This window comes from Adiantum capillus-veneris, chromosome 11, assembly GCF_014529385.1.
Source record: "Adiantum capillus-veneris isolate H3 chromosome 11, ASM1452938v2, whole genome shotgun sequence".
Taxonomy (NCBI): domain Eukaryota; kingdom Viridiplantae; phylum Streptophyta; class Polypodiopsida; order Polypodiales; family Pteridaceae; genus Adiantum; species Adiantum capillus-veneris.
Genome location: NC_140941.1, coordinates 66177913 through 66193302, shown reverse-complemented (window position 1 = coordinate 66193302; position 15390 = coordinate 66177913). Strand labels below are relative to the sequence as shown.

General features: G+C 39.5%; 1 pseudogene; it reads left to right on the top strand.

The window, feature by feature from the left end:
- The first annotated feature begins 6592 nt into the window (after window positions 1-6592).
- LOC147447376 (uncharacterized) lies at window positions 6593-9253 on the top strand (annotated as a pseudogene).
- The last annotated feature ends 6137 nt before the right edge of the window (window positions 9254-15390 follow it).

Genomic DNA, 15390 nt, shown 5'->3' with positions numbered 1-15390 from the left:
AGAAATTTGAACCTTGCTGAGCTTGGTATAGTGTAGAAAATTAGAACACATTTTTGCATAATCATTTAGCTATCGCAAGAATGTAATGCGTTACTTGCATATTCCAACATGGTCTATTAGGTCTCCCCAATCTCAAAAAATACAAATTCTTTCAAACATATTAAGTGCATAAGTGAAGGGTAAGTTTACGAAAATGAAAAGACAGATGAAGGTGAAAGTGGAAAATCAAAAGACAAATGAAGGTGGAAAGCCAAATGACAAATGAAGATGGAAAGTCAAAAGAACTTTTGTGTCCATATAAATAGGTGTTTCTATGCTCTTTCATTTTTTCTTTAGCATTTTCTTCTAAGTTCTCTTTAGCGTTTTCCTCTCTCTCTCTCTCTCTCTCTCTCTCTCAATGTTGTATTCATATTTCTTAGGTAATATTGTTGCAAATCTATGTACTTTGTCATTGCATGTCGTTACGTGTTATAGGTTAACGCATTGTTTTTCTTGTTTTTGAGTGGAATCTTTGAATTAGGAGCATCTTTTATTTTTTTTGAAGCCGTTAGGAATACCTTTTAATATGTGATAGCATGGAAATATGTTTAGAAAATGTGCTTTAATTTTCCAATTGTTCACACATGCCATAATCTTTTCATTGTAATAACCACTCTTCCATATTTGTCTTCTCTTTTCTTTAAATCGTGACCACGTGATATAGGAAAATGAAGTCACAATTTAAAGAAAATTTAAAAGAGCAGACAAAGATGTAAGATACACTGTGTTCTGGCACAGTTCAATGACATTGTGAATGTGAGCACACTGAGCTCATTTATGCATTAGGGTCCAAAGTATGAACAACCATGCAAGTCGATGAATGAAAACATGCTCTTGGTTGCATCAGCTGATCGAAAGGCTCAATGCAATTGCAAATAGTCTATCCCTTAATGGTGGCTTCAGGAAAAATTATTCTATTCCATTTAGGAAATGTTACCCACTCAAGACACAAGTAGTGCTTGAGGTTACTTGCATATTTTTCACTGTGCTAATATAACTTCTCTACTCAATATTGAAAGTATGGCGGCCAAAACAAGTGAAAGGGTCACGACGGCTTTCAAAAACAGTAAGAAAGTGATAAAATTGTTAGGTTGAATTAAACTGGTATCAGTGTTTGGGAAAGGATTGTCTCAGCTTAGTCTTGAGCCGATTGAAAATCAAGACTAGCTAGCTGCAAACCATGGTAAACGGAAGAAAAACCGATGAAATATGTGAGAGAATCGTCCAAATTTTTTGCAAATCTCAAAAACTTTTCTAGTATTTTCGATTTTCTTCTTTGTGAGGAGAAGACTCGATCAACAGTCGCTTAATAAAGAGACTTTCTCGAACATTAACACTGATTGGAATCAAGCTATAAAATGCAAGAAATGTAAATCCATGCGAAGTTGTGAAATGAAAGGTGAAATAAAAAGAACTAATTAATATATGTGTGTGTATATAGAATTTGTTAGAATTATGCAAGGTGAAGCTTCACTTTAGCATTCTAAAACAATAGAATGCAAAAGAAAAACATATATGTGTGTGTGTATAAAATTTACTAAAATTATGCAAGGTGGAGCTTCACTTTAGCATTCTAAAACAATAGAATGCAAGAAAAGTAAAATATGTTAGGATGTGAAATGAAAGGTAAGTCTCCATCATGCACTGAAACCAATGAAAGTCTCCCTAACCCAACACAACACTAAGGGTTTCTTTTAGAAAGCCAAAAAAAGAAAAAACAATGAAGTCACTCAATACAAAAGGACTCAAGAAAGAGATACCCTCATTTCAGAATGAGGATTGAGGTATTGGCTCACATCCACATCATGCACAGACAATTTATTTGCATACATGCATGCATGATGCATCTACACTCCCATTTTTATATGCACACGTACAAATATGCATGTGCACATGCATATACATAGGTGCACATGCATACATTCCCAACATGCATAGATACACTTATATGCAAAAGTATATACATTCTTCTTTTTTTTTTTTGTAAAACTCACAATTGTGAGTGGATAGTATTAAGAACATCAGAAATATACACCAATCCTCAAGCTCAGACCGAGCCTTGAGGGTCAAAGGATTACAAGTTTTCTACTTGACAAAGAAACCACTACTACTCCTAGGCTTTTCTTATTACAAGATGTTATGTATTGTTCTAAACCAGTCCTCTGAGGCTTGTTTGCCTCTGATCATGTGGATCGTCACTCTGCTCTCTTGTATGATTTCACAAAAGCTTGCCACAGCTAGATCCCCCTCAAACACGCGGCGATTTCTTGCTTGCCAAATATGGTGAAAGAAGTAGTACCTGATTACTTGGGTGCAGACGAGAAGAGCAGGACTTCCCAGACTAGTACTACCAAGGAACGAATCATTCTTGAAGAACTTAATTTTCCATGTCCTTTGAATACACTTGCATATTTTCCCATCCATACCCCTGATTGCATGGCATCCCATGAAAAGGTGGGCTAGGTCTTCACTAGCTATTCTGCACCCCGAGCAACGATCAGACCCGATGCCTCTTTCTTGTATCTTTACGCCCATCGGCAAAGCACCCCACATCACTTTCCACAGAAATATCTTCATATACTGAGGCCACCTTGGCTTCGAGATGTTCTCCATGACTCCCTTCCACCGTTTTTCCATCCAGTGCCTCTTCCATAATTTGTTGAGGGGTCTACACCAATTATCCTCGTGCATTAATGTATGGTAAATGCCTTTAGAGTGTGGTTTCTAGAAGAGGCTACTCTCGGGCCATCTCCAAGCGTCCCATTCCAAGTTGTATTCACAGATTCGCATCACCACCTTATCAAGCTCTTTCATCACCCTGTAGACTAGTAAGGTCTCAAAGCCATTCAGTTGATATTGGATGGCTAAAGAGTCAGCAGTTTTTCAGCACTTCCTGTTGCCATCCCATAATTGCTTTAGTCGAACGAGCCCCTTATTATTCACATTCCTGGCCATTTCTATCCAAAAAAATATATACATTCTAAAGTGACCACTTTTACTTGTTCAACCACCATCATTGTAAAAGTAACCAAAAAAATGTTAAAAAAAAGAGAATGGAATAGTCTTTTGTTTTGTGAGTGAAAAAAATATTAGAAATCAAAAAAATTACATAGAAAGCCATGCTCCACCTGAGCCATTGGATCAACCAATATCATAGCCACACACCAAATACATAAGCTGACAAAGGACGCCACCCTATGATCGTAAAATAAAAGCATAATAAAGAAGAAGAGAAAAGTAAAGGTTCCATGCTTATTTTTTGTGCCACAAAACTTAGTTGAATTTTCTACTCTAAATTCCCTTCTAGCCCTCTTTCATGTGTTCTACAGTGCAAAAATTGCTAAGCTTGCATACTAGACGCCTCTTTTGACCAATCCTTTAGGAAGGAGATCTCCCTAAATTTCAATGTGATTGGCTTTTACGGGATGGTTCCCATGCTACATCAACTAGCCTTTGTGGCCTATATCCTTCTACAAGCAAATTCCAAGAGGTATAATCACACTAAAAAATCATTCTATTTATTTTTTGCAAAACTCACAATTGTGAGTGGATAGTATTAAGAACATCAGAAATATACACCAACCTTGAGCTCAGACTGAGCCTTGAGGGTCAAAGGATAAGAAGTTTTTTGCTTGACAGAGAAACCACAACTACTCCTAGGCTTTACTTATTACAAGATGTCATCATGAAAAAAAAAATCACACCAAAAAATCATGTTAAGATAATAATTTGTAGAATTCAAGATATAAGTAGAACTAGCACAAGGATTGGAACATAAGGAACGCACAAAAGCAGACATATTAGAATTCATTGACCTCAAATTTGTATTAGTATGCTACCTTCCAACTCAGAACCAGCCATCATTACAACATGATGGGGTTGAATGGATCTAAAATCCCCCATTATTGGTACTAGCATGACAATAACCACTAGATGAGTTAGCCACTAGATGTTGTAGAACAATATAAAATACAATGACAAAAGTATCCTATAGCAAAACATAAGTACACTAGAAAAGTTATCTAAACAAAAACTTGAACCTCTCGTCAACGGAACACAAAACATAAGTACACTGACAAAAGCATCACTAGAGCATACTATATCCTCAAAAGTTGGTACAAATTTCATAGCACCAAGGATCAATAGTACATCTCATGTCGCACACACATAACATGTCAAAAAATAAATTGTTGATCTACCAATATAAATACATGCATCCTATAGCAAATAGTTTTGGCATGATAACCACTTTAATCAATCAATTCTATAGGTCACTTGTGAAGTTTGCATGTGTTTGGATATCAAAATAGGACACACACACCACTTTCTAGTCTAAAGACTATACAATTACATATGTTGCTAGAAATATATCAAAATTGCAACTTCATTCAACTTTGATGATACCATTGAATTCACAAAGCAATAGGGAACCTTGGGAACAAATCTTCACCAAAAATATATAATTGCCATTATAAAAGAAATGTCAAGATACTAGCATTGCAATATAGAGTGAGACTATCAATTTAGTCAAATTTGGATCATAAGATCGAGTTTGAAATCAAAACCCAAGCTTGTGTAGTTGAAACAAGAGAAAACTGACATTGAGACACTTCAAAAGAGTTTCAAATTGAGCCAAGATTTGTCAGAGTGTATACATCGGGAACAAGTGTGTGGTCAGAATCCTCATAGCAGGGAAAGTTATTAATCATGAATCTTAACATTCCTTTGTAGTGGAAATATTTGACTTGATACCTAGGTTTGTATAGTTTTGTACATCTTGTATGTAACATTTTGGCCAAAAATACCCAATAGACAACAAGTTATAACCAAAACAAGCTTCTAAGAGATTGCAAAATAATTTGTAGAATCACCCATAATTTGCATTTCTTCTTACCAGTTAGAGGTCACACAAAGAGTTGGGATACAAGAAATCAATATTGCCAAAAGAAATCTTGTTTTGTAGATTCACAAGAGTGCTAGAGATTGGAGTTATCATTGGAAAAGTAAGAAGTTAAAATTATAATAGAAAGCTAAGGAACTTGGAGTAAATAAAAGTCAAGTTAGAATTTGTTACATTGTCATTTTTGTAATTATGAAACTTAGATCCAAAAGAGTGTTGGGCAGTGGGGATATTGTGAGAGATTCAGAGAGTAAGGATGAGTCATAAGAGAGTGTTAATTAAGCATATCAACTCTTCACTATACTTGAAGAAATCACAAACACTTACTTAGACAGAAGCTCAATTATGAGTTACTCAGTCTTGATCTGATGTAGGGACCACCCTGATGTTGAAACATATCTTAACTCACCATATGTAAAATAGGCATGGAATTCAAAATTCTTAGACCCCAATAAGGAATTTGTGGTAACGATCAATTAGCATGATATAGTGTTTGAGGGAGAAGTAAGAACCAGTAAGTAGGGCTATCTGTTAACAAATTTTGGGATCATGAGAAGAATCAAGATGAATAATGAGAGAATAAGGGTATATTATTGAGAGAATAGAGATTCCAAAAAGCGTATATGGTATAGTGTTTGAGGGAGAAGTAAGAACCAGTAAGTAGGGCTATGTGTTAACAAATTTTGGGATCATGAGAAGAATCAAGATGAATAATGAGAGAATAAGGGTATATTATTGAGAGAATAGAGATTCCAAAAAGCTTATATGGTGTAGGGAATGGTCCTTCAATTACCATTCCCTGAAATAATTGTGACCGAATGGCGAGCGGTGGGGAGGCCGCGAGCCATGGCGGGAGCAATTATTTCGTGGAAATGGTCATTGAAGGACCATTCCCTGCTGTCAAGGTCGTGGGAGAGGGGGGGCCAGCACCTGCAGGAACCAGGACCACTGTGCATATCTGCCCATTGTCACTAATCTGCCCGTCCAGTAGAAATGGCTTGACAGTGCTAACGTGCACAGCCTGCATGAATTCCAGGGGCTGAGGTGGAGACTGCTCAGCGATAGTGTGGAAGCCAGATTACGCATGCTGAGCTGTCAAGCTATGAACGCATTCTAGATGTTGAGTTGTTCGATTTTGATTGCATGCAGCCCAACAATGTTCCGACAACTGAGGTGTCACTCATCCGACAGCTCTACCTCCTCATTCTACGCGGGAATGGCAACTAAATGGAGGGTTGTGATCAGAAGCCCCCCTCTCCCCATGACCTTGACGGAGTCCAAACGCTAAACCCAACAAATTCCAAGAAATCAAGATAGTTTATGTCTTTACACAAGAAAATTGCCACATAAAAAGTATTAGAGAATCCTACGAAAAAAATTTGTAGATGATGTCCAATGTAGACATTGATTAGAATACCTACTACAAGGGATATTTTGTGAAACACTAAATGCCGAACAAGAGAAAGGTGGACTCAATAATCATTTGTTGGGAGCATGAAAAAGAAAAGGGGATTGACTCAAAATCATAAAAATGAAAGAGAGCGGGGATTTTATCCCAAAATATTGGATAAAAGAGGAGGGGGGGGGGGGGGGGGGGGGGGGGGGGGCAACTCCAATCCAAATAGAAAAAGGTGACTATCATACCAGACGATCATGGGAGTCACAGGTATAGAACACATTGTTCCAAGACTTGGGAGACTAGGGAACTTAGATCCTTGAAGAGCTGAACTCCATTCAAGAAGAATACATTTCCAAAGTTTTTGAAAGGGGACTTGAGTCTTGAACAAGAAAACCCATATAAGTTTATATAGACTGAAACATACCACACTAGAATCATGCATATTGAATGCAATAGAGTTGGGTGGTAATTGTGAAAAGTATGGTGAGGAAGATACCTAGAATGACACAATAAGTAATAGGATGGTAGCTATGGTATACATGCAAGTTGGTAATGTGGTAATTCCTCTTATAGAGCTTAATATAAAGACATGTTGAAAAGGTTGAATCAAATGATTACAAGTACACAAAAAATGCCATTGAGATCAACGAGACAAGGACCGTTGATGGAAAAACAAATGGGTCAACCAAACCAAATCCTAGCGCAATACCTCTTATGGGTTAAAGAACAGCCAAATCAAAGGACAAACAGATGTCATATTTGTCAAGATCCAAATCATTGAACGAATGAACATCTTTTGCCAAAAAAATAAGAGGAAAAAAGTGTTAAAATCATGAGGCCTGCTCTTTAGATTAGGAATGGAAGGCGATACAGTGTTGTTTCTATGTATGCATGTACATTTTATAGTAAAGTGCTCTAAAGACATGCTCACGTGAGGCTTAGTTATCAGTAAGCCTCGACATGTTCTGACCATGGTAGGTACGAAGGCTCGGAGCATGACAAACAACATCAAGTAGAGAGAGAGAGAGAGAGAGAGAGAGAGATCATACGACAGAGAACGCTTGAGTTGACGACGGACAAAGGATTGGTAGAGTTTGAAAAATGTGCTTGTTTAGGCATAGTGACACAATTAAGCCAATGGAAAGTGCTATGTCAACAAAGGTGATCAGGCATTGTATATGGAAACTAAGCCTCACGTGACCCTATCCTGAAGTCTCCAAGAGTCCAACGACATTAAAGTGCATGTTGCATTTCCACAAACGGAAAAGACAAGTGTACTATTTATGCCACATGCTATTGCAAGTGGCAACTGCTTTCGCCCTTCTAAGAATTTGCTGAACATAGCATGCGTGGCTATAACTTGCCAAAGTCTGGCAAAAAACACCTTCCTAGAAAGGTCAGCGTCTTCGTTCCAGAGTAGAGAAACTACAGAAGAGAGGTGCAAGAGGCTTAGTATGCAAAAATGCAGAAGCTGCCTTCAGCGGGTCTAGTAACAAATGGCTACCTTCAAAGTCTATATTTTGAAATCTGGACAGCAAAAAACTTGTAAAATGCAAGACCCAAGCTTTAACTCTATTGTCGGCCATCTCATCAGGATTTCACGACGGCGATATGCGGGTGAACTCTGAGTTCCTATGAGCTGTCAACTGTGGATTCCTTCATAAGAGAATGAGAGATCCTGCACTCTACCATCATCCATGGACTACTAGCAGTGCGCAAGGCAAAAAAGAAATTCATGGTCACATGGTATAATTGGTAGTGGGAGATGTCAGTAGCCCTTTTGCAGGATTATCTCTCTCTCTCTCTCTCTCTCTCTCTCACTCACTCACTCACACAGTTTTAGCTTTGTAGACTCAAACATCACTATGATGTTGAGTAGATCTTTGTTCTGTTTCAGTAGACGAGAGATGTAATACCAGATGCACAGTTTCTTGTCTCATGGGCCATTTTGGCTCTTTCGAGACGTTAATATATCTTTCTTTCTTTCTTTCTCTCTCTCTCTCTCGCTCTCGTGTCAGTGGTGAGAGTGGTGCAGTAGACTCGGAGAACAGAGAATCGAGATATTGATTCGTGCACCCAAGGGCTCGTGATTTAAAGTAGTGTCCAAGCCTACAACTGTCACGGGTAGTGGCCGAAAGCTGATGATGATGATAAAAGAATGCAAGTAGAGTTTATGAGAGAGAGAGAGAGAGAGAAAGACATTGAATGTCTGCATCTAGGTGGTGCTTATATCCACGTAGCTACTGCAATACAGTGTTGTGACTACCGATCATGCTTAATAAAGCTTGGCAGCTGAAGATCTCACCTCTCTCAAAGCCGTGCATAGCTGGCTATACAATATCAACCCCTCAAACACTGCCTTCTTCTCTACCTGGAATTTCCACTCCGACCCTTGCAGCAACGAGGGCGTGCTTTGTGATTTCGCGTCCAGACAAGCATGCGTGGCGGCTCTAATCAACCTTAGCATTGCAAGCGGAAGCTCTGCTGCTCTTCTCGGTCACCTGCATTTAGAACTTGGCTTGCTGACAACCTTGGTGCAGCTCAGCCTAGCACCCGGCATGATCGATAGCTCCATTCCCACCACCCTGTCCCGGCTCACCTACCTCTAGCATCTGGGGCCCATCCCTAACTTGTTCACAGGCATCGTCCTCTGCCTTCCTCGCAACTATGCCCTGCCTAGCCACCCTCGACCTATCCTTCAATAGGCTGTCCACATGCATTCCCTCTGGCTTCCCAGCCTGGTTGTTGTTGTCACGAAGTGCGTGTGAACTTTGAGTTCCTATGGGCTCACAAGTATTCACAGATATGTTTTCGGATTTTTGTGACACTGAGGGCGTCTGAGTCCTGACCAGTGGCACCAACTTCCAGGAGTAAATGAGTGGAGGAAAAGATGGAGACTACGGACTTTAATTTAGTCATGTCCCCACAAATCTCAAGCTTTTTTACTAGATTTCAGATCGGTACATAATCATTTCTTGACAAAGTACCTGCCACAATGAGTGTCTACCACTAACTTATCCATCAATAAATAACTTTTCTATCAATCAAAAAATTTTACAATTAAAAATACATATGACATTTTTCACTAAAAAAAAGGGAACACATCACTAGACAGGCCAAAAATTACGTGCCACCGATGGTGTATTGTCCAAAGTGTGGTAGAAAAAGAAAGCATTTCCAAGCACATTTTCCCAAAAATCCAAACAATAAGAAAAAAATTACAATCAGCATAGTGGAAGTGATCTCTTCTAGTTCATTTAAGAGTACTGATAGTGACAATGAAGGTTGTTGCAAGCACTCCTGCTTGCAACAAAATGATGCTGAGGATTTTGAAGGAATTAGAAGGTCTTTGCAAGCCACACAAAGATCCCAAAGGCATAAACACACAGGAAATAGAAATGAAGAGCACATATTGAAGTAAACAAAAAAGAGCTATCCAAAAAGAGAGGCAAATAAACTTATGTCAAGATGGAGGAATTTGTAGTGAAAGTGAGAGGCTCTACTTAGAGGCATATCAAGCAATATCAAGCAAGGTTACAAGTAGGAAAACTTTTAGAAAGGAAATGAAAACACCGTAAAACTTGAAGCACCCTAGAAACTAGTAAAGATTTATTGCAGCTTCCAGAAATTAAAAAAGAAGGGCCAATAATGTTAGTTGAAATGAAAGAGCAAAAAATGAAACAACAGTGAGAAAGTGAATGACAACAACCAAGAAAAAACCCAAAACAAAAAAAAAATGATAGACTTTGGTGGCACTAGATACAAAAGATGGTTTAGATGGAATTCCACATGTGATTCAACGTTGACCAAATCACCTATGGGATGTTGTTAGAGCGTTTAATGATGTAATGAGTAATGGATGTCCGGACACCATTTTCGACCCTAGGGTGAGGCATACCACCTTTACCCAACAGGACTAAGGCTCTAAGGTGCATCTCTAACAAGTATAATCATGACGAGTGACTGTAGCCCAAGTGCCAAGGAAGTCCTGCGTGCACTTTCATCCACATGAAATAACATATCCTACTACTAATCCTAAGGGTCTAGATGCATGATCAAAATTATCGCAGGAAAGCAGGGAGGATGCCTTGATCCTTACATACTTCTAACTCAAGTGGACGGTGAGGTGGGCATCGAGTCTGCAATAGAAGCCTCCTCCCAAGGGATATAGTATACTAAAAAATGGAAAGAGGGGCTCCATCATCATGCAAGGAAGGCTATTACCACTCACTAGGATTCAAGTCCAGCTAAACAAGGGGCTTTTCCTACCAAATCCACAATATCCAACATAGTGCCTCGTCATTAGAGTGAAAATAGGGTCAACACAAGATCTCCTCTCAAAAGAGCCTACCACTCTAACAAACTATCAATTAGAATTCAACTACTCGTTAGGTGGTACCGCACCCTAAAAATCCAGTCCGATGTGATGCCCACTCTTGGCATCTCTAAATACTGGAGTCCCCAGTTGTGCAACAATCGAGACTCTCGAGTGAGGGTCAAAAATCACCGACCCACCCTGACAAGAAGGTAAAATATTTTTCCCTCAATGTAGCCATTCCAATTAGCTAGAATAGCCTCATCAATCTCTGTTATACGGGTAGCAACCCCTCTATCGATCCCATCCGGAGCACTAGTAACATGTGCACCAACCAAGGAATCATCCTACCAAAGACGTAAAGAGCCAGTCAACTTTTCATCCCATCTAGCCCAATCAAGGTGAGTCCTCTCTCCTAGCTAACACCCTTCTACATCAATCACATATGCACTCCGTACAAGTGCCTACCTCGCTACCTCCTCTACACAAGAAGGCGGGTAACGAATCAAAATGAGACGCGATTCCTTCCAAATCCACATTAAGAAGCACATAAATGGTGACAAATGAGACATATTCAAAGGCTCATCTATGCAGATGGATTTGATGGTCGGGCATCAAACACCGGTAGTATCCATAGATCCAAAACAAGTAGAGGTATGTGATAAACCATGGAATAGAAACAATATCCAAGGCTCAACCCCTAGAAAAAACCATGTACTATGAGCTTGGCATGCAATGCCTTGCTCTACATCTTTGCATCAATAATCCCTAAGCCTCCCTCCTCTCTAGGAAACATACCTGCGTCACTAGATCCAACTAGGCAATACAATCGTGCTATAATGCCAAAGTGAAAAATAATGCATGATTTGGTGAACCAAGCTGTCATAAGAAGAACCTGATTCTCCACAAGGGCGCTACAATCCAATGATACATGCAAGGAAGACCACATTGCAAAGTATCTCTTGGATAGATTGTAAAAACAAGTGCAAACTACTGGTCAATTGACACATAAATGCCAACATAGAAACCCAAATATCTAAAAGTCTATCCTCTAGGTAGCCAAGAGAAATTATCATGCCCACCCCACTAAAAATCCTTATCAACTTCTACAAGAAAATCGAAAGACTTGTGCCAATTGATGAGAGCATCACTAGCCAAGCAAAAGGTAGCAATAGAATATCGTAGAGTGTTTAAGGTAGCCAAGAGAAATTATCATGCCCACCCCACTAAAAATCCTTATCAACTTCTACAAGAAAATCGAAAGACTTGTGCCAATTGATGAGAGCATCACTAGCCAAGCAAAAGGTAGCAATAGAATATCGTAGAGTGTTTAAGGTGGGCATACAAACAGTATAGTGCCATCTGCATACTCCTGATCCAACAGGCAAGCCAAAGGCACAACAAGATCTCTCAATTGTGTAGTCCTACAATGCAATAAGAGTGACATGGCCTCATCAAAATAAGAAAGAAGTAGGTTGCCAGTGGACATCCCTACTAGACTGGACGAGATAGAGGAAAATTTTGTCCAATGTGACCTCTAATCGTGACAATATTTGAAAGCAATACGGTATAATGCAGAGACATCTCTCATCCACTACGAGGGAAAACCCATCCTCTGTATAGTGCCTTCCAAGAAAACCCAATCTACTATAAGCCTTCTCAAAATCAAGAAGCATGAATACTATTGGTTGTTTTGTCTAGCAAGTCCACTCAACTACCTCATAGAATGTGAAGATGTTATCCAAAATACATCGATCATGCACAAAACCTTTCTATGAAGCATGGATGAGATCAAGCATAAAGGATTTCAAGCGCATACTAATCATGTGAGCAAAGATCTTCTACATGAAATACATGAGAGTGATCGATATCCACTATCGGAGGGACGATTCATCTTCACCTTTTGGTGTAAGAGAAATGAGTCTCAAACACATAGAGGCAAGCATCTCTTCAGTGTCAAATGTGTGTTGTAAGCAAGAAATCATAACGGGATTGAGTAAATCCCAAAACTGAAAGAAAAACCATTGATTCAATCCATCCTCTTGAAGACAAGATGCACCATCTAGGCAAACCACTTCATCATACAAGAGAAGGGGGCCAGTAAAGTGTTGTTGTTGGTGGGTTGTCAAGCCTCCCTCTATCTTATTTACAGACATAGTGAAAATCACGAAGATCATTGTCAATCCATCAAATGTAGCTAGCATGACTAGTGCATGGAGAAAACAAAAGGTTTTCAATCTCTTGGAAAACACACTCAATTATTATCTACTTTAATTGTTGCATTCAGTTGTATCTCACACAACAAAAGCTAGTTGTGTCATTGGTAAGAAAATCAACACAGTTTGCTAAGATTTTAAGATCCAATCAAAACCAAATTTATAAAACAAGTAAACATGGTCTAAACACACATGTGTGGGGTCTCAAATCCATTGTTAGATCATTCTCAAATCCATTGTTAGATCATTTTCAAAAAATGAAATTATTATCAGTAGGCCTATTTTGACCTAGTTGATTTTGGGCCCAAATGGAGGTAGCTTAACTTTGATGAAATAATGTCATAAAATGTAATATCTAGCTTACCCAAATGCTTTTCTCATATTAAACTGATCATTTAATGTGGGAGAATAGACAGGAACAAGAGTTAGAATTGAGACATGTGCTTCTAGACCTATCTCAGCATGGTACCAAAAGGAGAGATGGTTCCATCTCAATACGGTTCCAAAAGGAGATGGTCTACCAAAGAGCAATGTGTAATAAGTGCTTCTAGACTTATCTCAACAGGGGACCAAGAGGAGAGATGGTTACATCTCAATACGGGTCCAAAAGGAGGTAGTCTAAAAAAGAGCAACGTGCATCTAATGGAGCTTAAAAGACCTTAGGGTTAGCTTCATTAAAGACCTCCAATGGTTAATGTTAAAAGTCCTTTGACCTTAGGCAAGCTAGAGCTGAGCTTGAGGTGGGAACCCGACCTAAGCTTGAGGTTCTTGTTGTGCTTGATGACTAAGGTGCGTGCTTGAGGACTAAGGTGCTCGAGGTGCTTGTCGTGCTTGATGACTAAGGTGCGTGCTTGATGACTAAGGTGCTTGAGGTGCTTGTCATGCTTGAGGACTAAGGTGCGTGCTTGATGACTAACATGTTTGTTGTGCTTGAGGACTAAGGTGCTCGAGGTGCTTGTCGTGCTTGATGACTAAGGTGCGTGCTTGATGACTAAGGTGCTTGAGGTGCTTGTCATAATTAATGAGGAAGGTGGTTGAGAAACTTCCCATGCATGGGGGGTAAGATACTTGAGTCAAAAGAGACCCTACAACTTAATGAGGAAGATGCTTGAGAAGCTTCCCATGCATGGGGTGGTAAGGTGCTTGAGTCAAAAAGAGACCCTACAAACTTAATGAGGAAGGTGCTTGAGAAGCTTCCTATGCATGAAAGTCCCAAAGTTAGGGGAATATTTGATTTAACCTTCCACTCACCCAAAGGGCACCCCTTTTCTCAAAGGACACATGGGACTCTCCCTATGCTTAACCACATGGTGTGCTTGAATGCTATTGGTTGGGCTAAAGAGGGGTCCAATGAACTTCTAGTTCCATCCAACAAATATCTAGATATTTTCAAGCTCTCTCTCTCTCTCTCTAAGGGGTAAGGAGTACACTTGTCAAAATACTACCCATGTACTTGAATGCATGTTGCATGTGATTGGCTAGGGGTGGAAGGGCCCAATGAGCTTGAAACATGTGTAAAAGCTACAACTCGCCCCAAGCAAGGAAGGGGGGTGTTGGGGGGGATATACACCACACAGACACTCATTTTGTGGATTCATTCTCACTTGGTGAAAGTAGAGGAACTCCACCTCCTTCTCCAAGCTTGTGAGAAGTAAGAGCCTACACCAACACTCTTGGCTATGGAATGCAAATCCAACCAAGAGCCATGCTTCAATGCTTAAGCTTACCATCTTTTTCATCTTCATTACTATGCTATTATGTATGCTAGCAAGAAGAGTGATGATAAGTGAGGAACTATTTCTTTCTCCTATGAAATGTTTCTTCTTCCTCTTCCCTACCCTCATTCCCCGCTAGCTCTCTCCACCTGCGAAGGTGTTTGAGGCCTTGGGACTGAGGTTTGGGATAGTTAATGCTTTCTACAAAGTTTATGCTATGCTTGTGATGCATGAAGCTTTCCATCTTCATTGCATCACCAAGGTCACAAGGAACACAAAGATTACATTATACCAAGTCTCTCTTGATGGGAGAAACTATAATACAAATGCCTATTGGAGGTGGGACCGGCTCTGTATGAATCCGGTCCTCAATTGTTATCATGTTCTCTAAACTCTCTCTCTCTTGCAAAAGTATTGTTCATGCCAAGTTAACTAAGTACCATGTTTATGTTGCTACGGTCAATTAAGTTCACCCGCTATGCTCACAAAGTAATCTCACAAAAGTGCTTTATCTAAATTCCTAATTCCGCTACTCTCAATGTTCATAGGCCATTTCCATTACATTGGTATCAGAGCATTTGGTTTCTATTTTCTTGCTTAAGAAGAGAGGTCCTTAAGTAGCCTATTAATAGTTGATTTTGTTAATTATATTAGGTTAAGTGGGACTGAGATCTATTATTGGTTTCGTTGAGCCCACTATGTGGGATATGGTGCACACCTCGGGAGCTTTGGTTTTAATAATGGAGTCTTTTTAGAGTTGCCTACGGCTTTACCATTATTGAGCCATAACAAGTCCGAAAGGAGCT